Source organism: Panthera uncia, chromosome C2 (assembly GCF_023721935.1).
Source record: "Panthera uncia isolate 11264 chromosome C2, Puncia_PCG_1.0, whole genome shotgun sequence".
NCBI lineage: Eukaryota > Metazoa > Chordata > Mammalia > Carnivora > Felidae > Panthera > Panthera uncia.
The window spans coordinates 102,401,412-102,422,679 of record NC_064810.1 but is presented as its reverse complement, the minus strand read 5'-3'; positions in this window follow the sequence as shown (position 1 = coordinate 102,422,679).

Genomic DNA, 21,268 nt, shown 5'->3' with positions numbered 1-21,268 from the left:
TCCACTACCTAGTCATTCTTCTGCCTATACAATTAATTTAGCTGAAGAAAACAGTAATAAACACATCTTAAAATTACGATGGCACATTATAGTTCGTAAAGTCACTTTTACATATTTTATTGCATTCGAGCATCTTGACAACCCCATGGAGGAGGCAAGACAGACATTGTTATGTCTGCCTCACAGATGGTCATAGATTACCTAATCAATCAGGAAGCAGAGAGCTAAGATTAGAATCAGAAATGGTATGTTTGTGTGTGTATAAAATCTGTTTTTTGAATTAGAACATACAGACAATCTTTTAACTTCCCAGTTTCTGGGTTTTGTGAATGGAATTCACATAGACATTGTTTCATTTGCAGTTTGAACTTACCCTGACAATTATATCATCTAAATTCACATGGGTGGCCAAAGAGTGTTCTTGTGCGACAGAGACCATTCATTTTTATAGTCTCATTTATGACTCATGGATTTGTGTGGGTGTTGAAAAGAAAAATCCAGAGAAGGAGGAATGGGAAAAGATTTCTCTCTATATTTAAATACAAATAATAGAAAGAGGCTGAGCTAAGTTATAAATAACGACGAAGTGAAATGTTCTCCGGAAAATCCATGGCAATAGCATTACGGCTGCCTGAGAAATGTGACTGCTTAAAACTCTGGTTCAGAAAACCTATTCATTGCAAAATGAACGCTTTGTTATTACTATTATTACATCAGGTTGTTGTTCTGAATTTTTTCCAGGCTTACAAATGTAATAATTGGTTTTATACATTTCAGTGACTCAAGACATATGGTTCTCAATATATATCATGTATTAGGAAGAGCAACTTGAACTGTCATTTGGTTATTGCTCTGGATTGGGGTGGATTTTCGCTATTTTTTGCAGCTAGGTATGAAGACACGTTTATTATTTTAAACATTAACCAGTAATTGTATGACAAAGAAAATACTATTAGGTTCAAATAATCATTAATATTCTTATACACACACATTAATGAAGACATTCAATAGTATGCCCAAGGCCAGAACCTGGTAACTGACAATATCCATGACATTGATATGCTTTTGTTGCAGTATTTTTCAAGATTTAATAACATTAATTAATTTAGCTTGCTTTTGAACCTTGTCTAACTTGTTAGAAGAAAGCACCTAATCTGAGAAGGAAAAGTCTCACAATCTGGTGTAAGTGCTGAATCTGCCTTTCTTTGTAGCTTAAAAGGAAATACTTGGTCGCAGCAGAATGTTTCACATCCCTTTTGTTTGGTTCCAACTTGCAGAGTCATCTTGCTTCTAAAATGGTTTCAGAGCCAGAGATGGGAGGTTCCAAGCCAGAAAGAAATTCCCCTTGTCTTTGAATATCTGCCTTTATAGAATATGAATCTCAAGGGCCAACCATGTAACTAGGATCTAAATTTTTTAAGTTTCCATCAGATATATTTAGAAAGACTTAAGCATCCATTTGAAGACTGTCTTGACAGGAGTTATTCTAATAATCATGCTCAGTATAAATAAAAAACCTCTACCTCTTCCATACAGATGTTCTGAGAAGGCTGCAGGGAAGGGGGTAAAAGGACAGCTGAGGAGGACTCCTTAACGTGTGAATGGACTTCTGGTTTTTTGTGGGTTTTTTATTCTTCACGACTGATTTAGCTGATCTAAGCCAAAAGAAAGCTGATTACCTTGTGTTTGAGTTAATGTGAGAGTTTACACTGTATTCTGAAAAGTTAACCAGTCTCTGAGATAACCAACAAATAGTCTGCTATTAAATATTCACATGTAGATGTATACATACATATCATTGTACATGGCTTTTATCTTAAGTAAGGGTTATAGTGAGCAGGACTACTCCAGAGAAATGTTAGAAATGAAGAAAAAAATAGGCAATAGTATGAAAATATAAATTATCAGAGCCACAACATGCAAGAGATCAGAGATAAAAATACACAAGCTTAAAAGAGCATACTGTCATTAAAGTCCAGGTAACAGAAGAGATCAGAAAGCCAGGAAGTTAATTTATAGCTTAAAGGGAAATCGGGCACTGAAGGTCTGAAAGCCAAGGCAGGTAATTTTGAGAGAAGGCCCACAAGACTAGAGCAAGGACTAACAGATCTGATTCTGAGGCAAGGTCTCCTTCACACTCCCCAGGAAGATGGAAAATCTCCCATTCAAAGTCTGTGATCCTTTGACTGCCAAGTAGATTTATGATCACCTAAATGCATTTTGTTAACAAGATAAACTGAATTATGCATTAGGGCTGTTCTATGGCTCCCTTAACTCAGTTCTCCTCCTTGGCTAGTAACAAGTGGGCAAATTGAAATGTGCATGGGATGGGGCACCTGGGTGGCCCAGTCAGTTGAGCCTCCAACTTCAGCTCAGGTCATGGTCTCCCAGTTTGTGAGTTCGAGCCCACATCAAGCTCTGTGCTAACAAACAGCTTAGAGCCTGGAGCCTGCTTCAGATTCTCTGTCTCCCTCTCTCTCTCTCCCCCTCCCCTGCTCATGCTCTGCCTATCTCTGTCTCTCAAAAATTAATAAATATTAAAAAGAAATTGAAATGTGCTTGGGGACAGCTGATAGTTGTTTAAAAGTCAGGAGGTAAGTATCCCATCCCATACCTCAGATGTGGAACCAAGGTGCCTGAGTGCTTGAATCACATGAATGCTGAAGAGGTTGCTAGGGAACATTATCATATTGCTGGGATCAGCTGTGTACCTAACAGAACTTAAATTTCAAAGTCCACAGGAAGCATAGTTAGAAAGGACTTCCCTTGGCTGCTGTGTATTTACAAGGCAGTTACTTAATAGATCAGGTTGCATATGGCTAGCCACCTCTGAGAACCTGGTTGGGGAGGATTACATTACCAGAACCCCCATGCTTGCTTATTAACAAGGAGGGGACTGGAGCTCCTAATACTGAAGAATTTGAGGGAGTGTTCATAGACACAGATCTTGGCCTCTATATATGGGCAATACCATTGTTTCCATCTGTTCCGGGGACTGTGGTTAGAACAGGGCTCATCCTGCAGATTTGAGGTTGAGAAATGGTGAGCACTAAGGAAAGGGGAGGGGTTATCAGAGGTGAAAAAATGAAGGGGGAGTCAGGGAGTGGAGCAGGACAAATCCAGGGTGCAGATATCCAAAACATAAGGGAGGTTCCCAAACGCAGGTTATGGGATAGTTTAAATATCAAATATCAGGCAAGCTAAGGGCAGAACAGAGCAAGCAGAAATGTCAGAATAACAGTTCTGAGATGGAACCCTGTGTCCGATCCAAGGATTGTCTCATCCCAAGACTCCTTGGTTATTCCTTGCCAAAAAACACTTGCCTCAGCATGAAGAAAGAGCTATACTTCACTAACAAGAGTGGATTCTGACAATGTATATTTATTGAAGCTTACTGATGTCAAAATATGCCAGATATCCAGTGATCAGCTTGAAACAAAAGGAAAAACAAATGTGTGTGTGTCCATTTCCATCAGCATCCATAGGAGTTAGAGCTAAAAGAGACCTTGGAGATGCCCTAATCCAGCCCTTCATTTTACAGATGTGCAACTGAGGTCCAGAGTGGCCAAGTGACTTGCCTGAGTACACACAGTGAGTGGCAGCGCTGGGACAGGAACCTGCACCTCCTGATATTCTGGTCAGTGCTCTTTCCGTAAACAGGGCTTTAATATTCACCAAATATTAAATTAGACTGAGTCTCCGGAGCATCAGCAACCACAGAATCATAAATTCAAAATCCCACAGAAAGGAGGAAGTGGGACACCCCTCAAGAGTAGGAAGTGAAATGAGAAAGAAGAGCACTGAAAGTACTGAAAGAGTACTGAAAGTTTAGCAAAGAGATTTATATTTGCCCTGGAAAAGCAGATGTGTGATCTGGGATGTATTAAGGAAAGCATTCAGCCAGCAGTAATAGAAATCCCAAGCTTTGAGGGCTGAAATGACTGGGGTCAGGCGTGTATTTTTCTCACCTAACAAAAGATGTCTGGAGACAGGCAGCTGCTGGCAGTGGTTTAGGAGCCCCACAAAGTCAGAGGCAGCACCTCTGTGATTCTCTTAGCTTTCTCCTGGTCACAAAATGGCTGCAAACACATATCCAGACAGGAACTGAGTTACAGGCTACCCCTCACTGCAAGGAAAGCTAGGAAAGGAAATGTTTAGGTTCTTCAGTACTTATAGTAGACATGAGCAAGGGAGAATGTGTTTAGAATGGGTGTTGGGGGAGGCAGTTTATAAACCTCCACCGATCCATCCTTGTGGCAGACATTACTAATCATCCAAACTTGGATAGGGCCTCCAAACTCTTCCCAGTGGAGTTTTCTTTCTTTAGAAAAAAAAAAAAATGTTATCGTTTTTTTATTTTCGAGAGACAGAGACAGAGTGCAAGCAGGGGAGAGGCAGGGGTGGGGGTGGGGGGTGGGGACACAGAATCTGAAGCAGGCTCTAGGCTCTGAGCTGCCAGCACAGAACCCGATGCTGGGCTCAAACCCACGAACCGTGAGATCATGACCTGAGCCAAAGTCGGATGCTTAACTGACTGAGCCACTCAAACACCCTCCAATGGAGTTTTCTAAGCATGTTCTCCCAACTAATCAAATCTGGCTCATGAGATGAAGCCCATTTGCTCTCCCTGTTTATTTTCTGCTTTCGTGGCAACTCTGAGGCATGACAGGAAAGTTCTTTTAATAAAGATAATAACAGAGTTTAAACATCCAAACTATAGACACACAGGAAGAGTTGGGATGGTCTTCAGTCTGACTCTTCATTTTACAACTAAAGAAACGAAGCCCAGAGTGGCTAGGAGTCTCATGCATGGTTACACAACAAGCCAGTTGAATGTGGTCATTCACAAACCGCGAGATCATGACCTGAGCTGAAATCAAGAGTTGGAGGCTTAACTGACTGCGCCATCCAGGCACCCCACTAATTCAAATTTAAGTAGTCACATGTGGCTAACAGTTACCATATTGGACAGCACAATTCTAGACCTTTCCTCCATTTCCTCCCCAACTCATTCCTCTTTATCCCTCAGACGCCAGGCTCAATCACAACTTTGATGCATAGTTTTTCCCTCTAGTCTGGAACCCCATGTGGTTGCCTGGACCTCATCTCTTCTCTGGCGTAATGTCACTTTCTAGTTTTGGCAACTCCACGATTCAAAGGGAAAAGCTCTGCTTTAGCCCTAGCTCCACAGACCCTCGTGGATGGCCCCCTCCTGATCACCACATGCAAGGGCACCAGGAGATTTAGGCATTTGCCATCCCACTGGAGACATTCAAAATAATGTTCTGAGGGTTCTTTGCCCTTTTGGCAAAGGAGAGTCACAAAATTATAAATTTGCCCTCAGATGCCTTCATCTTTGAAATGAAGCTTATGGGGGGTGGGGGGGCATCGCAACAACTAGTCTGTGGGAAATCTTCCCTTCTGTGAACATTGAATACTTGGAAAACAAGCCTGGACAATAATTCCTATTCTTGCCACTCTAAAGCATCTAAGTAATCACTCACTCACTAGAATGAAGCGATATTTCCATGGTATAGTGATCCCATCCTTGGTGCTTTTAGTGGATATGCATCTGTCTGGAGATGAAGGGTTCTTTTGCCTGCCACCATTGGAATCTCAGAGGCCAAAGGCTGGAGAGGGCATGTGGGCTCCTAGGATAGGTTGCACTTTCCAAAGTTGACCACGACAATAGCTCCCTTCTCATATTCATCACCCCTTGAATCTGGGAAGGCTTGTGACTTGGGAAGGTAAGTGACTCACACTTGGAGCTAACCCACCACGTAAGAAGTCCAGCTTCTCGGAGACTGCCATGCTGTGAGGATGTGCAAGCCAACGGAGACGAGGCATGTAGATGCCCCACTGGCAGTTATAGTCTTCTGTACTCCCACTGAGGCATCGGACATGTGAGTGGGAGCTTCAGACCACCCAGCCTTCTAATCTCCCCAACTGAGGGCCCAGACAGGTGAAGCAGAATAAATCCATCTGCATTGTACCCATTTCACATTCTTGGCCCACAGAATCTCTTGAGCATAACAAAATGGTCATTGTTTTATGCCACTAAGTCGGGGGCAATAATACCCACAACTGTTTCATGAGTCCCAAGGAATGAATAACAAAACACTGATCCTCACCTCCCTGCCAGCAGTTCCCAAACAGAAAGCACCCATCACCCCTACCTTGACTAACTGTCAGTCATTGCCCTAGGGTAAGGTAGAGTGGGTCTGGAAGGACTTTTCTGACAGGACAAATGTCCTAGAGGGCTGACATTTCCTAAGCCAGGTAGTATGATGAGTAGTTTACTACCTCAGAAAGGAACATAGGCTCCCACATAGAGGGCTTACAGTGGCAAGCTTGTGACCATGAGCTGGTGAGAATTTGGACTGAAATATTTTCCTGCCCCTGGAGCTTACCTGCTAGTTTAGTGATAACCCCTCAAGTAGAGGCCTCATTGATAAAATTACTAAATTCTCTAGGACTTAGCTCAAAGAAAGCTCCCTTCTAAGACAAGAGACACCCCGAGTAGCTGAACTGGCTCGGGCTTTCATCATGGAGATACAATGGACAGGAGGCTTGGGAGTGAGGAGGAGGAGGTTGCCTTTGGAGGGAGAACTGTATGAGAATAAGACACTTTCCCCCCACCATCCTAGAGGGGAGAGAAAGTGGGTGCTGTTTTGTTCCTTAAGGATTCCTGATTAAACACTGAAGTTTAGAAAGGAGGTCCCCAAAAGACTTGCTCATAAAATTTGGGTTTTATTCCAGAAAGGGAGACTGATGTCTTGTCCTTTGTTTGGCTATTTGCTTGGTTACTGGGCTCCTACCCAAGTGCATGCAAATTGGACAAGGTGCACTGGGGAGAGGTGACATGGTAGATGGGGTCGTGGGAGGGGTGCAAGCATACCTCTCACATTCCCAGGTCTCAGAGAGATAAAAGAGGGCTCTGACCCAAGCCCTCAGGCACCACTTTTGGAGTATAGGAGGAGAACGTTGGGGCTAGAGGGTTACCAGATTGCTGAGCTTGGAGTAAAGAGACCTGCACAGCTGAGGAGCCTAGGGAAAGGCATTGTCTTGGAGGTGCCACCAAAGCCATGGATCAAATGCCATGGGGGGGAGTAGGGGAAGAGGCTGCCGACAGGGAAACTGGATCAGTGGTGACAGCAATCAGGAAGGGGACCAAACTTCAGTGCAGACTCTTGCTTAAGGAGACGGTCTTCCCTCTCTGAAGACACACGGCAAGAGGAGGTGGGCGGTGAAGGCAGCAGACCCCTACCCCTCCCACACTCCAGGCCCCTGGAGCCATGGGCTTAGCCTGGACTTAGGAAAGGAGGAAGATTTGAATCAAATATGAGGTTGAAGTTCTAAAACAAACAGAACTGAATTTTAACTGGATCTCACTATTTTAATAACTGAAATAATGCAGAGTTACAGAAGTGGACTGAGATGACATGAAAGAGAGCCCTCAATCCAGCCGCAGAGCATTGCTGGGAACAGATTTTAGAAAAACAAAGCTATTTTATCTATGCACCCTCATGGGTTGAATAACCAGCAATCAAACTGGTTACACACTTAATTGACTCTGGGGCAGAGACTGCAGTGGGTAGGGTGTGAGTACTGGGTCTCACGGCCCTGGGGCAAATGCCGAGGGACCTTCAGCACAAGAGAAGTCTCTGAGCTCTCAGTTTCCTATTCGTAAAGTAGGGCTAACATATCCCATGTCCCAGACTTATGAGATGTAAGTGGAATCACGTCTGTACACATCCAAAAATAAAAGAGTTGCTTTTCCCTGTTTGCTCCTCTCTATGTCATCTTCCTGGTAAGGTGACCTCCTTCCTCCTTCCTACCCTCCTCTGTGGGTTGCTGTGCCTCGCCTGTCCATGGCTGAGCAGGTCTTCCCACTCCCGTGGGAAGCGAGGTTCTTTCCCACTCAGAGAGAGAACTCCCACTTTCCCCTCTGGTCACCCTCCATTCCATGCCAGATAAGTTCCCCCTGCAGGCCCTCAGCAGTGAACACAAGACACATCTTCTTTCTGCCTCAACAACTCCTCTGTCCCTTTGAGAACCCATGGCCCCAGAGTTAGCACAGCCGCCAGAGGACAGACAGCCTGTTTTCCTTAGGGACCCTCAAAGAGGAGCCACTCTCCAGACACCCACCCCCACCCCCACCCCCCGCCAAGCCATTGACTGTTCTCAGCAATGTCATCCTGAAACAGCTGGGCTTAGCTTGCTGCAAAGTGCCTTGATGGACATTTTTTAAAAATTGAGGCCTAACTTATCTATGGCAAAGTGCACAGATTTCAAGTGTACAATTTGATGAATTCTTACATATGGATATACCCGTGGAAGCACTTCCTGGGTCAAGGTTTTTAAAAAGCATATCACTCCAAAAGACTTCCCTTTCTCCTTCCCAGTCAATCACTGCCTCTGCCAGAGGCAACCAGCATTCTGACATTTAAAACCACATATTTGTTCCATCTGTGTTTGAACTTCTGCATAGAATCATACTGTGTGTAGTCTCTCCTCTCTGACTTACTGTGCTCAACATGTCTTTGAGATTCATCCATGATGCTGCATGTTATCAGTAGTTTGTTCCTTTCAATTGCTGAGTGATATTCCACTGTATGAACATACTATAATTGGTGTAATCGTTCACCTTGATGGTCACCTGAGTTTGTTTTCAATGTTTGGCAATTAACAATAAGGCTGCCATAAACATTCCCATCCTGTGTTTCTATAAACATAAACACCCAGGAGTGAAATGATGAGTAATGGGGTGGATGCATATTTAGCTTAAATAGATATAGTGGGCATTGAATGAATGTTATTTGTTAGAATAAATGAGTGAATGAATGAATGACACCTCAGTGCCACGACTCTCAGATACTAACATAGGAATGTTATGAGTTTGGGGTAAAGGGGGGTTTATGGTAAATAAAGCCCTTTTGGCTGGCAATGGTTTCAGGAATGAGCATTCTTGAAGGGGGCTTCAAGGGGCAGGAAGGGAGAGGAGCCTCATGAAAGACCACCCCCTGGAAGAAGCAGGTTGTTGGGGGGTGGTGTGAGGTGCAGGCTGGCAGGAGATTTCCTTTAGTGCTGAGAGCAGGGCGGGGAGAAGGGGGTGCCCAGGACGGACACAGAAGCCACACACAGCCGTGCCACAAGGAGAGCAGTAGAGTATGCTCCCACGGATTCTCCGTCATGGTCCCTAATTGGTTGCCTTCACCATGGGAATCTTTAGTCATAAAACATTTAGCTGCCAAAGCAGTATCAATTCAGCCATATGGATAATGTATCAGCAATGGAATCCACAATTAGTGCAGCTGTCAGTCAAGGCCGCTCTGGGGAAAAACAGTAGGCCCAGAGCCCTGCCCCTCCCTTGCTGTTCCAGCTTCCCCTCCACGATGAGATACCCACCCAGTGCCACCTGCTTTCTACAAGCACCGTGGGGTCTGCTCTCAAAGCTTCCCTCGGCCTTAGCTACCATCACTTCAGAACTGGCAGACCTCCCCTCCTCCCAGGAGTACTGGAATACTTCCTGCACCCCAACAGGGGATTGTGGGAGAGTAATTACTCTCTGCAATTAATGGTGAGATTTCAGACATCGGGAGGAAGGGGAGTTGAAGAAAGAGCATTGGAGATGTCCCAATCTCCCAAAATCTCACCTGGTCTGCCTCTGCATGTGATGGGTCCTGCTGATCACACTTCTCTGCACTTCTGGCTTTACTATTAGCCTCAAAGTAAAGATCCTTAACCTGCCTTACATGCCCCTTACTTAACTCCAGGCCTTGGCCCCACTGCTCCCTTCATTCTGACTACACCATCCTTCTCTGTCCTCCACACTCCAAGTTCTTGTCTCAGGGCCTCTGCAAACATGGCCCCAGCCAACTTGCGCCCTCCCCCTACCTCCCACCTCTTGCCAATTCCCTTTATTCCTTCATCTCAACAGACTGTCATTCTTGGTCTTCCATTCTATAGAAGGTGCCCCTCAGAAACACAGGTGTCCTGCTTAGCTCTTATGACTATTGAAATTTTGAAAGTCACTTGTGTGGTACTTGGTTGACATCTACTCCCCCACAGGAACATAAACCACATTCGGATGTGGGTTTTCGCTGCCTAACTCAAGGGTCGGCATGTCATATACACTTATTACTCTAAACCTATGGCATTAAGGAAGGGAACAAATGGTCTCTATTCACCCCCATGCCACCCGTTTTAACTATCACCTTAAGGTAAAGTGGAACATCATTATCATTACTATCATTAATGGGCCAAAATCTTTAGTCATACAATCTCAATTGTTCACATTTGCTAGGGGAAAATGCTAGGTTTGTCTCTTCCCTTTGGAAAAAAAAATTTTTTTTAAAGATGATTTTGCCCAAGCACTGGAACTGAGTTACAATTAGCCCAAAGGTTCAACTATCAGTTTTGATATTATAACCAGCAGGAGGCTCTTGCCTGGTAGTTCTCAAAAAGTGACAGTTCTGAATTAGTCAAATTATCTAGTTTGTTAATCATTCAGCTCCTGGGCTTTCCTTTCTTCTCTCCTCCTCTGTCCATGGGTGATATTTGTTAAAACTGGCCCCACAAAGGGGGCCTGGGCAATGCCCATAGAACCCTCAGTTGCCCAAGTGTTCGAGCCATATACAGCACATTCAGGCAGGAAGGAGCCCCATGAAAATGACTCTGGCACCCCCAACCAGGTTTTGCCACTCTGGGTACTAGAATATGGATGGGAGCTCTTTGTCAAGGTGACTCAACTTTAGAGACAAATAAACCTCAGATTTAGTCTCCTCTTTGCCGCTTATTGGTTGTGTGACCTTGGATAAGATGTTTCATCTCACCCAGCCTTTGCTGATCCCTCTGGTGACAGATGTTTATTGTAAAAACTGTCTATCTCTAAGCAATGAGACTTAATTTATTTAAATTTTTTTGTACCTAAGGTTCCTTATCTGCAAAATGGGGACAATAATATCTATATCATGGGGTTGTTATACAGATTAAATAATTTAATATGCAAAACTCTGCTAAAAAGGTGAGGTTGATGTTGGTGATGATAACGTTACTAATAATGGTGGTGGTGGTTTTATACCACCGTGAGTAAGTGTCACGTTCAGTCAAACTTAAGTCAAATCCCAGGTGTATGACCTTGAGGAAGTTAGTCAATCTCTTTAAGTTTCCACTTCCTCTGCAAAACGAGATAATCAATCTTGGAAGTGGGATGATAAGGAGTGCCTCCCTCATAGGGTGGTTGTGAGATTAGTGTTCAGTGGGGGTCCTGGCGTGTAGTAAGTGGTCAACAAACGGTAGCTGTTGTTATTGTTGAAATCGTTACTATTACACAACACCACAAGGGAGTCTTTAACTTGAGACCTTGTAGAGATGGCAGAAGGATCTTTTGGAAATGCCTGAGCTCACAGTCTGTACTGATAATAGATAACTTGCAAGGCAAAGTATAGACAATGGTCTATAAAAGAAACAAGGACCTACTGTCGATCTCTGGTTCCCCTTACTAAGCAGCATCCTTAGCCAGGAGGAGTTGGGCTAACAGTCTCAGTGCTGGTCCTGGCCAGTCAGCGTTTGGGGGGCCCACACTGCCCTTGTGCCAAGCCTGTTGTTGACGTCTGGTCCAGAGCCCCAGGGAGCTGAGTCTTAGTCATTGCTTAAGCTCCTGGCCAGGGAATGTTCTGAAGGAGGTTGGGTTTTACTTGTCGACAGGAGAGGAAGGACTGCAGAAGAGCCACTTTGTCCAGACTGTGCTGACTCCGTGGCCTGCAGGGCATCCTCTCTCTCCCAGGACACACAGTATAAGAGGCGGGCTTCAAAGCCCCTCCAGGAGGGGAGGTAGGGGGGTGGCCTGGAGTCTGCCTGAAAAACAATCCCCCATTTAAGCCCAACAAGACACTTCCTGTGACTATCAAACATTTCCCAGCAACAGCCCCTGAAACAGCTCAGGCAAGCTTATCCTTGCTCATCACTGCTTAGTTACTTAGTGTCTAATATCTGGAGCAGCAGCGGTCCCATCTGGTCCTCCTGCAGTGCTCGGAGGGAGACAAGATAGTTACAAGGCATCTTAAGTTTACAGTTAAAGTGACAAAGGCCAGGGGATAGGCTTTGCTCAGGGGCAGCCAATGATTAAGCAGAAAACCCAAGCCTCCAGCTGTTGTTTTTCTAAGTCTTGGGCCACGTTGCTCTCCTATAAGGAGGCATGCCATAGCCCTTGCTGATCTCAAAAAACACAGCTCACTTCCCGCTGCCACCACCCCTGGCCACCTTCCTGTTCCTCAGACAAACTAGCCCTTTCCCTGCCTCTGGGCCTTTGTACTCTCTGTGATCCCTTGGCTTAGAAGGTGCTTTTGTATCATTGGGAGTAGATGCCACTTCAGTGTACCTGTCACTGCCTCTAAGAAGCCTTCCCTGGTTACTCCAAAGGAGCATTATTCACCAGTCATTCCGCATCTCATCATCCAGCCCAATGCCTTCATATTCCTTACCTCAGTCATTTTGTTTATTTTTGTCTCCTTCATTTAGGCAAGGAGCCTCAGGAACTGTGTTCGCCGCTGCCTCCCGGCACTTGGCACACAGCACCATCCTCAGACTCAGCAGCTACGACCCTTGCACTGGGCCCTGAACCAGTGCCCAGAGGACCTGCATTGGGCCCTTGAAGCTGTGTCCTCCCCACAGGGCCAAGCCCACCCAGAGCCACTGCCTGCCCTTCGAGACCAGACTGTGGGTGCTCCAGGGTGAGAATTCCCTGGCCACGTGGCCCCAAACCGCTTCCAGGGCTTGTGTGCGCCTTATCTCCCCGAGGGCGGATCACTCCACTGCTGTGAGACCCTGAAGCCTGAGGAGTGGCCAAGGGGGAGCATATGCAGCTGAGGCTCCTCAGACCCCTAGGCAAACAGGACAGGATGGTGGGGGGAAGGGGGGGTTTCCAGTTGAGGGCTAGAGGCCGGAGGATGGTGAGGAAGCTCTCCATGCAATGGAGCTTTAATGCAGAGCTCCAAGGAGCCCTAGAATGATACATTTGAACCTGGTCTTCCCGGTCATTATAAGGGTATATTATTGAACAATGTGTTATTTTGATTTGTAACTTAAAATTTAGACATATGGCATGTGGGCCTCCAATTATTCTCTCATCCAGAGCCTGACAAATGTTAGGAGCAGGCCCACTAACGTACAGCAGACAACCATTAAACATTAGCCAAATAAATGTATAAATGAATGAATAACGTTTAAGCCCCTACACCAAAGCTTCTGCAGTGGCCACTGGGGGAAGTTTCCACAAAGAGTAAAGCCAACCAACCCTCTCAGTCTAGATATGTACAACCCAAGCAACGAGCTTATGCCATGGTGGGTCAAATCAAACTTCCTTGGGGATTGCTGAAGAAGAGTCAGCCTCACTTAGAACTGTAGCCAAAATAACCCTCCAATTTCGAAGGTGGCCTAGAAGGCAGCTTTGAGTTTTTCCATGGATTTTATTCCTCCTACTAGGCCTTCCTTCAACCAGTGTTGCACATGTGGCATATAGCTCCATCCTATTTTTCTAGAAACTATGGGGCTTGTGGATAAGCCCTGCTAACATAATATATTAACAAAAGAAGAAAAAAGAGTTAATTTCATAAAATGCAGTAACTGCTAAGTCAACTCCTTTTAAAACATTTTAGAGATTTTAAGGTCAAGAATTAATGGTCCGCTTACTTGAAAGGAATCAATTTATTTCTTCAGTGTTCATTTTCAGAATCAATCATTTTGCGTCACCTAGAGAACTTAAGAAATTGAACCTGAGAGCACATTACCGTAAAACACTCGTCAGTCTATGTATGACTTCCAGCTACTACAAGTCTTTTTCACATAAATCCCAAAGATAGTTGATTTCTCATTGCTTTGCTCTCAGTGTAATGGCTGGTAATAACGTAGTTCTGCAGAGGCATTCTAAACAATGAGTAGCAAAGCACAGGGCTTGCCGGGATCAATTCAAACCAACAAATAGCTAGAGCAAATCTACATGGGTCAGGCATATACTAGGTGCTGGCAGGGGCTTCCAGTGTCACTGAGCAGTACCAGTGACCGATTCAGGAAATGCATATAGAAATATGTATTTGCTTTTCCCTCCACTAGCTGAGTTATCCAGAAAGATGGGTGTGTTTGGGGTCGTGAATTATTTAAAGATTTACGCTGAAAAGTTGGAGAGCAATAATTAGATGTTAATGTAACTTTGGTCACATTTGTTAGGTTTCTGCTGTATGAAAACATCCAACTGATGTTTTCCTAAAGGCTGATGCTATTATCCCAATGCTGCAACTAATAGGTTAGGTGACTTTGGGCCAGTCACTCCACCTCCCTAAGCTTCAGCATGGATGGATGTCTCCAATGCCAATAGCCTAGAAAACGCTGTATTTAACCAACATCACCAGAGGTTCAAACAGATCAGCTGCATGGCTTTGGAAGACAAAACTCCAGATGAATGAGGGGCATTTACTCGGGGGCATTTTGGCAGTTGCACACCCAGGGAACAGTGCTGAGAGCAGATTAGTAAGGGTGGCCTGCATAGAGAAAGCCTTAATAATTCAAGCCTCTAAGCACCCTCTTTACTGAGAAGTGGCTGTGGATTAAATACACATCGAAATTACACACTCATCCAAATTAGATTTCAGGCTGAGTGTCATTACTGAAGCGGAGAAAATACAGCTGCAGCCCAAGGTCACCTGTTCTCAACCTTCAGTGCTGATTGGATCAAGGTTAAATTCTCCCAAACTGCCACATAGTTCACACTGCATCTGTTTGGATGTAATGGGACCCTTAGGGGGTGGAGGCACTAACTGCTAGTTGCAGGGGTGGGGGATGGGGGTGATCCCACCCCAGACTGTTCACTGACTATATATTTGATCTTGAGAAAATTCATTTTGTTCTATGATCACTAAGGTCTTGTCCACCTCTGACATTTTACAATCTATCACTTCTTCCTAAGGAGAATCAGGCCAAAATTGATGCTTTGGACATTCTTTCTCAAGTAGTCAAGGCAAAAATGTAGCCATGATTCCAGACATTGGCTGCACATTGAAGTCACCCGATGAGCTTTAACAATGATTGATGTAGGGTCCCACCCAGAGATTCTAATTTAGCTGGTCTGGGGGGTAGCCTGGCCTTTAATTTAAAAATTTTTTTTTTAACATTTTATTTATTTTGAGACAGGGAAAGACAGAGCATGAACAGGGGAGGGTCAGAGAGAGGGAGACACAGAATCTGAAACAGGCTCCAGGCTCTGAGCTGTCAGCACAGAGCCCGACACGGGGCTCGAACTCACAGACTGTGAGATCATGACCTGAGCCGAAGTCGGCCGCTTAACCCACTGAGCCACCCAGGCGCCCCTTAAAAGCTCCCCGGAGATACTAATGCACGTCTGGGCTAAGAACACCTGCTTCAGGGAGAAAACTACATGGGGTGTGTGCCTGACACTGTTGGTTACTCTGTCATTCATAGACCAATTTTCCCTTCTCTTCATCTTATAAAAAGGCTAGAAAACTAAAATAATTTCCTCCTTAGACTCCCTTGCAGCTAAGAGGCCCATGTGACAACTTGTGACCAATGAAATGGAAGTGGAATTCCCTGGGTGGAGATCCCAGGAAAGTTTTTTAAAGGCGGGGATACCCTTTGGCATCTGCCCATTGCTTTCTTCTTCTATTCCTTCCTGTAATGCAGACACCATGTCTGGACCTGCAGCAGCCATATTATCAGCAAATAGATAAGAGGCAAATGCTAATGTAAAGATGGCAGAGCAGGAAAAGAGAAGGGGCCTGGATCCTTGGGGTCTTCATGACCTGTGGTATCTGTCCTACTGTCTACCCCAGAATTCCTTGATGCATGAAATAAATTAATCCCTTTACTTATTTCAGCCACCGTCAGTCACATCTCCTCTTGCATACAGCCCAACGCCACCCTTAAATGATACAGAACACGAAAGGTCTTAAAGAGTGTCCACCTTCTCAAGGTCTCAATTCTATAGCACAGACACAGAGTGAGAGACGATTTGCTTAGTTCAAAAATGGCCATCACACCTAAACTACTTTTACTCTTAAGCAAAAAGTCATGTTACCTGCTGTGGAAGGGTTCCCCACAGGGCTTATACTTTGACAGAATCGCCTGGAGCCTAGCTACTTGCTTAAGGTTATGGATCTTGAAAAACTGTGCTAATATTTAACTACCAATGAGATCCCAAACTGCCTCCCCAAAGCTGGCTAGGTGAAAGGCCTAGTGTGCTCAAGCATGTAAGGGTGGGGAGCTGAGAGTACAGTTGTATGGAACAGAGGCTCAATAAACCTCAGCAGCTTTCTTAAAAGATATGATCTCTCTCAATAACTACCCCCAGAATCTATGCTGCCAGGGTGGGGGGAGGGGCAGTTACTTCTCTTGCAGCCTTCACTTCCTCACTTGCCCTCTAAGTCTCCTTTCTACATCCATACTCCTACACTTACAGGGAAGAGACTAAGTGTTAGCCATCCATATGTCCCTTGCACCTAGCAGAGAATCTGGCAGAAAGTAGGTGCTCACTAAATATTCGTTAAATGAATGAACACACACTTGTCCTCCCACTTGGCTCACACTCGTCTACATGGACCCACCATCTGTGCAGTGAGAAATCTAATTTGTTCCACTTACTAAATTGTTTTCTTCTCTTACTACCTTCTCCAGGTGACCCTACTGCCATCCCTACCTTCAATGCTGGTGTTAAGAAAGAGAAATGGGAAAACAATGGGAGAGATTTATAGATTGAGGGAAGTGATTTTTTGTTTTTAAGGACATGTGCATCTGTGGATGGTAGTAATCTAGTAGAGCAGGACAGGTTGAAGATTCAGAGGAGGGAGAGGAGAAACAAAAGGAAAAGGTCCTTGAGAAGGTGAAAGGGGACTTGAGTCAGGGCCCAAGTGGGGGCTGACCATTGAAAGAAAGAAGAGTACTTCCTCTACTGAAACAGGAGAGAAGGCAGGCCTATGTCAGTAGACTCGTAAGTTTGGCTTCTATTTTCCTAATAAAATAGAAAATGAGATCCTCAGCTGAGAATACCAGAAGCAGTAAAGGTACGGAAAGTTGAGAAACAGGAGCTAGTTTCTGAGATCCAATCAACCCATCAAACTGTCTTAACTGTCTAATACCAACTTACACAGAAAATGGGCATGGAGTTATTTTCTTGCACGAAATCAAAGTAAGTTTCTGCAGTCTCCCCCTACATTTCAGCATCATCAATTCCTACCTTTGTCCTTGTGATGGTAAGGGAAGAAGAGGCAGAGAGTCTAATTTGGGCTACAGCAAGTGAAATTTGGGAAATTCAGAGAAGTCAAAATGAAGCCACCTAGAACCTAAAATATGGCGATTGAGAGAAGCAAAGATTTAATAAGTAGTTTTGAGATCTCTAGGCATCCTTTGGCAAAGCTTCCAATGCTTCTATAAGACTTATAGTAGAAACAGTAATCTTAACATCCCAAGATTATAGTAATTTTACCTTAGTCAACCCCAATCCATTCTACATGGTGACATTAATAGAGATATTCTAAAATACAGGGGTAGGAGTGTAGGAGGTAGAGAAAAAAAACTATGGGGTAGTTTTCCCTGTTTAGACCCCACAAAATTCTCTAGGAATACCTCCTAGCACACTGCAGGGAAGGGAAAGAAGGGAAGGGAAGGGAAGAAGAGTCATCTCCAAAAAGAGGGTAGGTAGGAATTGCATTCTGGCCCAGAACCAAGAATGAGGAGGGGCCTGAACTTAGATCTAGTCCCGAGGAACCATGATTCTTGGGTTCACTTGTACACAGAGAGAAGGCTATGAGGCCCACAACTTGTGTGCAGAACTGAAGAACAATACTGACTTACATTATTCAAGAAAGCCCATGCCTCTCCCCTGCTAATTCAGCGGCCGCTGTGGTTAATTCCCATCTTCTTTCTCCTTTGTCTATACTTCTCCCAGTCAGAACTTCTACATCTTCTTCCCTCTTCTCAAAGTGATCCCAGGGAGGGAAAAATCTAGATAACTCCATAATCTCAACATAAGTTTCAAATATTTGACCATGCCTCTTCTCCTGTCAAAGTGACTGACACTTGTAACATCAGAAATTTGTGGAGTTTCTGTGGAAGTAGAGTCTTGTGGTGGGTGCCTTTGTAAACCACTAGCTTTAACATTGTGGAATTTTATCCACTTGAAAAGACTGCTATTTGTTAAGGAATTAAGATTAATGAGTTGACATGCTTTTATGATGGGAAAAGAGATAATTTTGAAATCTATAGTCAGCCTTCTTCGATTGAAATATAAAATCACATGGCAGAGCATCTGGATGGTCTCAAAGCAGCGGTTGGCCAGAGTATGGGACTCAGTGGCTTTTGAAAGTGCACATTTATGTATTTAAAAAAAAATTTTTTTAATGTTTATTTTTGAGAGCGAGCGAGAGAGAGACAGAGACAGAGGGTGCGAGCGGGGGAGGAGCAGACAGAGAGAGGGAAACACAGAATCCAAAGCAGGCTCCAGACTCTGAGCTGTCAGCACAGAGCCCAACGTGGGACTCTAACCCACAAACCGCGAGATCATGACCCGAGCTGAAGTCGGACGCTTAGCCGACTGAGCCACCCAGGCGCCCCTGAAAGTGCACATTTACTTTTAAACGAAAAATAAAAAGAAGAATGTTGGAGCGTAGATAGCGGTAGTTATGCCGAGAAAATTTGCCTAGAGTAATCTGACATCATGGGAAATATCCTAGATCATTTGGCAGAGGAAATCCAGTCCTTCCACCAAGGGTGGTAGGAGATAATTCTAAGGAATTTAATGTATTAAAAGAAAAAAAGTAAGAGATCAAAAGTAGAGAGAAAACAACAAAGGATGTTGAGACACCAAATATATATCTGCCCTTGGATCACAATTTTCTCTGCCACTGGGCATCTAACCACCCCTCTCCCATATATATTCATCTTCATTCACCTTTGACTCTCCAGTGATTTCCAATGGATTGTGGTTAGAATCCTAACAGATCTTGTCCAATGGTCTTCAATCAGGATCCCAATGAAAGACAAGCCAAGAACCCCATTTGCTCCTACTCTATTTGGAATACCTCCACATTCGCTCAACTTTCTATTAATGCCACTGACTTTGGAATTCTGGATAACAAATATAAGAAAGTGGTTCTGTTGTCAAGCATCCTGAATAGCTCCTTGTTATCATCACCAAGATCTTAAGTGATGTGTTGTCCCCCTTGTGAGCTCATTAATCTCTGCTTTCCAGGGGGAGCTGTACAATTACAAAGAATGACTCAGTGGAGGTCTGTAACAGCTGTCTGGCTGTAGTACCACCAGGCCACAGGCACACTTTCCTGAGTGGACCGGGAATGCATATTAGGGGCAGGCAGGGCAGGCAACAGGGGGTTTGAGCTAATCAAAGTGCAATGCTTGTTTAGAATTTATTGACATGTTGTTAAATGTGTTGCAGTTTTTCCTAGTATGATGGCCATTTGTTTATTGATTTTTCAAAAGAGCTTTCAATATTGTGGTTTGTTTATCATGGGGGTTTGAGCTGTTGAAAGTTGACCTCAAAATTGATGTAATTAACTGGTTTTCGTTTGCTCTGTTTAATTGATGTTGTATTGCAGACAAAAAAAGTGTGTGTGGAGGGGGGGTATCCTTTTATAGTTAGCTGGATATTGTTTTTGGCTTTTAGAGCCTTCTGGTTACTCAACAATAACTTTCCAAATGTTAGCTCCACTCTGATTATTAGCTTTATGATGATTACTTTGCCATTATGCCTAATCAACAGCTGTGCGGAAACTCATTTTAATCATATTTTTCCTGCTTAGAAATTAGCAGATGAAGCATAATTACTACCAAAGAGCTCTCCAGTTCTGATTGGCTGCCTCCTGTCTAGCGTTATTGAAAATAAAAAATGAAAACAAACTTAAAGAACACATAAGGCTTTTATTTTTACTTCATAAATAAAGTATGAACTCTTGACTTTTTTTCCCATCTGGAGGCTGACAATGAGTTTCTCATTTCTCTATCCTGAGACCAAACATTTTTACCAGATGACAGTTATTTCATGAACTAGATTAATTAAACTAGATTAAAGGTGATCTTTACAGCATGTGACTTAAACAGCCACAGAGTTGTGAAGGATGGCAACATTTCTTAATTCCTTCTCCAGAATTTAAATAATGGACTTTTCCTTTCTACATATTTCATAGAAGGATCAGAACTTTGCACAAGACTGGGGCTGGAATGCCTCAGAGAGACCATCTAATCTAGGGCTTGATTGTGGAGTAGATGTACCCCAGAGGGCTTCCAGAAATTCCCAAGGAGACCATGGCTCCAAAGAAGTTAAGACCCATAGAACGAATCCACCTCTTTTGTTTTACAAAACTAGAAACTAAGAGGGCCTCAGAGTCAGTGGTGGCAGAGGCAGGATTGAGAAGCAAGGTTCTCAGGACTTCCTGTGTCTCAGAGAAGCCACCACTTTCTCTCATCTGGCATCACTGTTAGCACCTCTTCCTGGAGGTTCAGCACCCCTCATGACACTGCCCTCTGACTTCTGCTCTGACAATAAATTTGGATGAGGGTATGATGTGCAGTGAGATCCATTGGACAAATGAGCCATTCCGACCTCAAACAGTGACCAAAGATGATGGACGGTTGTTTCCCTGGTACCACTGATATTGAGTGCAGTCAGGAATTGATGAGCCATGGTTTATAAAAACTCCACTTCCAGAATGAAATGGTGGGTCTACAACACCATCAAGGACCAGCCGTGCAATTAAGCACCAGTCTTTAGATTTAAATGCTTTTGGGATGCCAAAGATTGCCATACTATTAACCAGTAACAGTTTGGAAGCTGTTGGAAGTACAATCCATATAACTTTATATAACTTCCTTGGGTTTCAGAAGTTATTGATACTTGATTATGAAATAATCTTACAACATTGGAATAAACATGGGAAGAATAGGTGAAACCTTCATTGTCTAGAATATCTTTTTTTTTTTAAGATTTTATTTTTAATTAATCTCCACACCCAACACTGGGCTTGAATTTACAACCCTGAGATCAAGAGTCGCATGCCCCACCGACTGAGTCGGCCAGGGGCCCCCATGGTCTAGGATATCTTACAGGTCTGAACATCAAAACAAACAAACAAACAAGCAAATAACCTACAGAGCTGATACACTGGAAAGCAACGTTGCTCAAACTTTATGTGTTAGAATCACCTGGAGGTTTTGACAAAACACAGATTGCTAAAGCCTACCCTGAAGT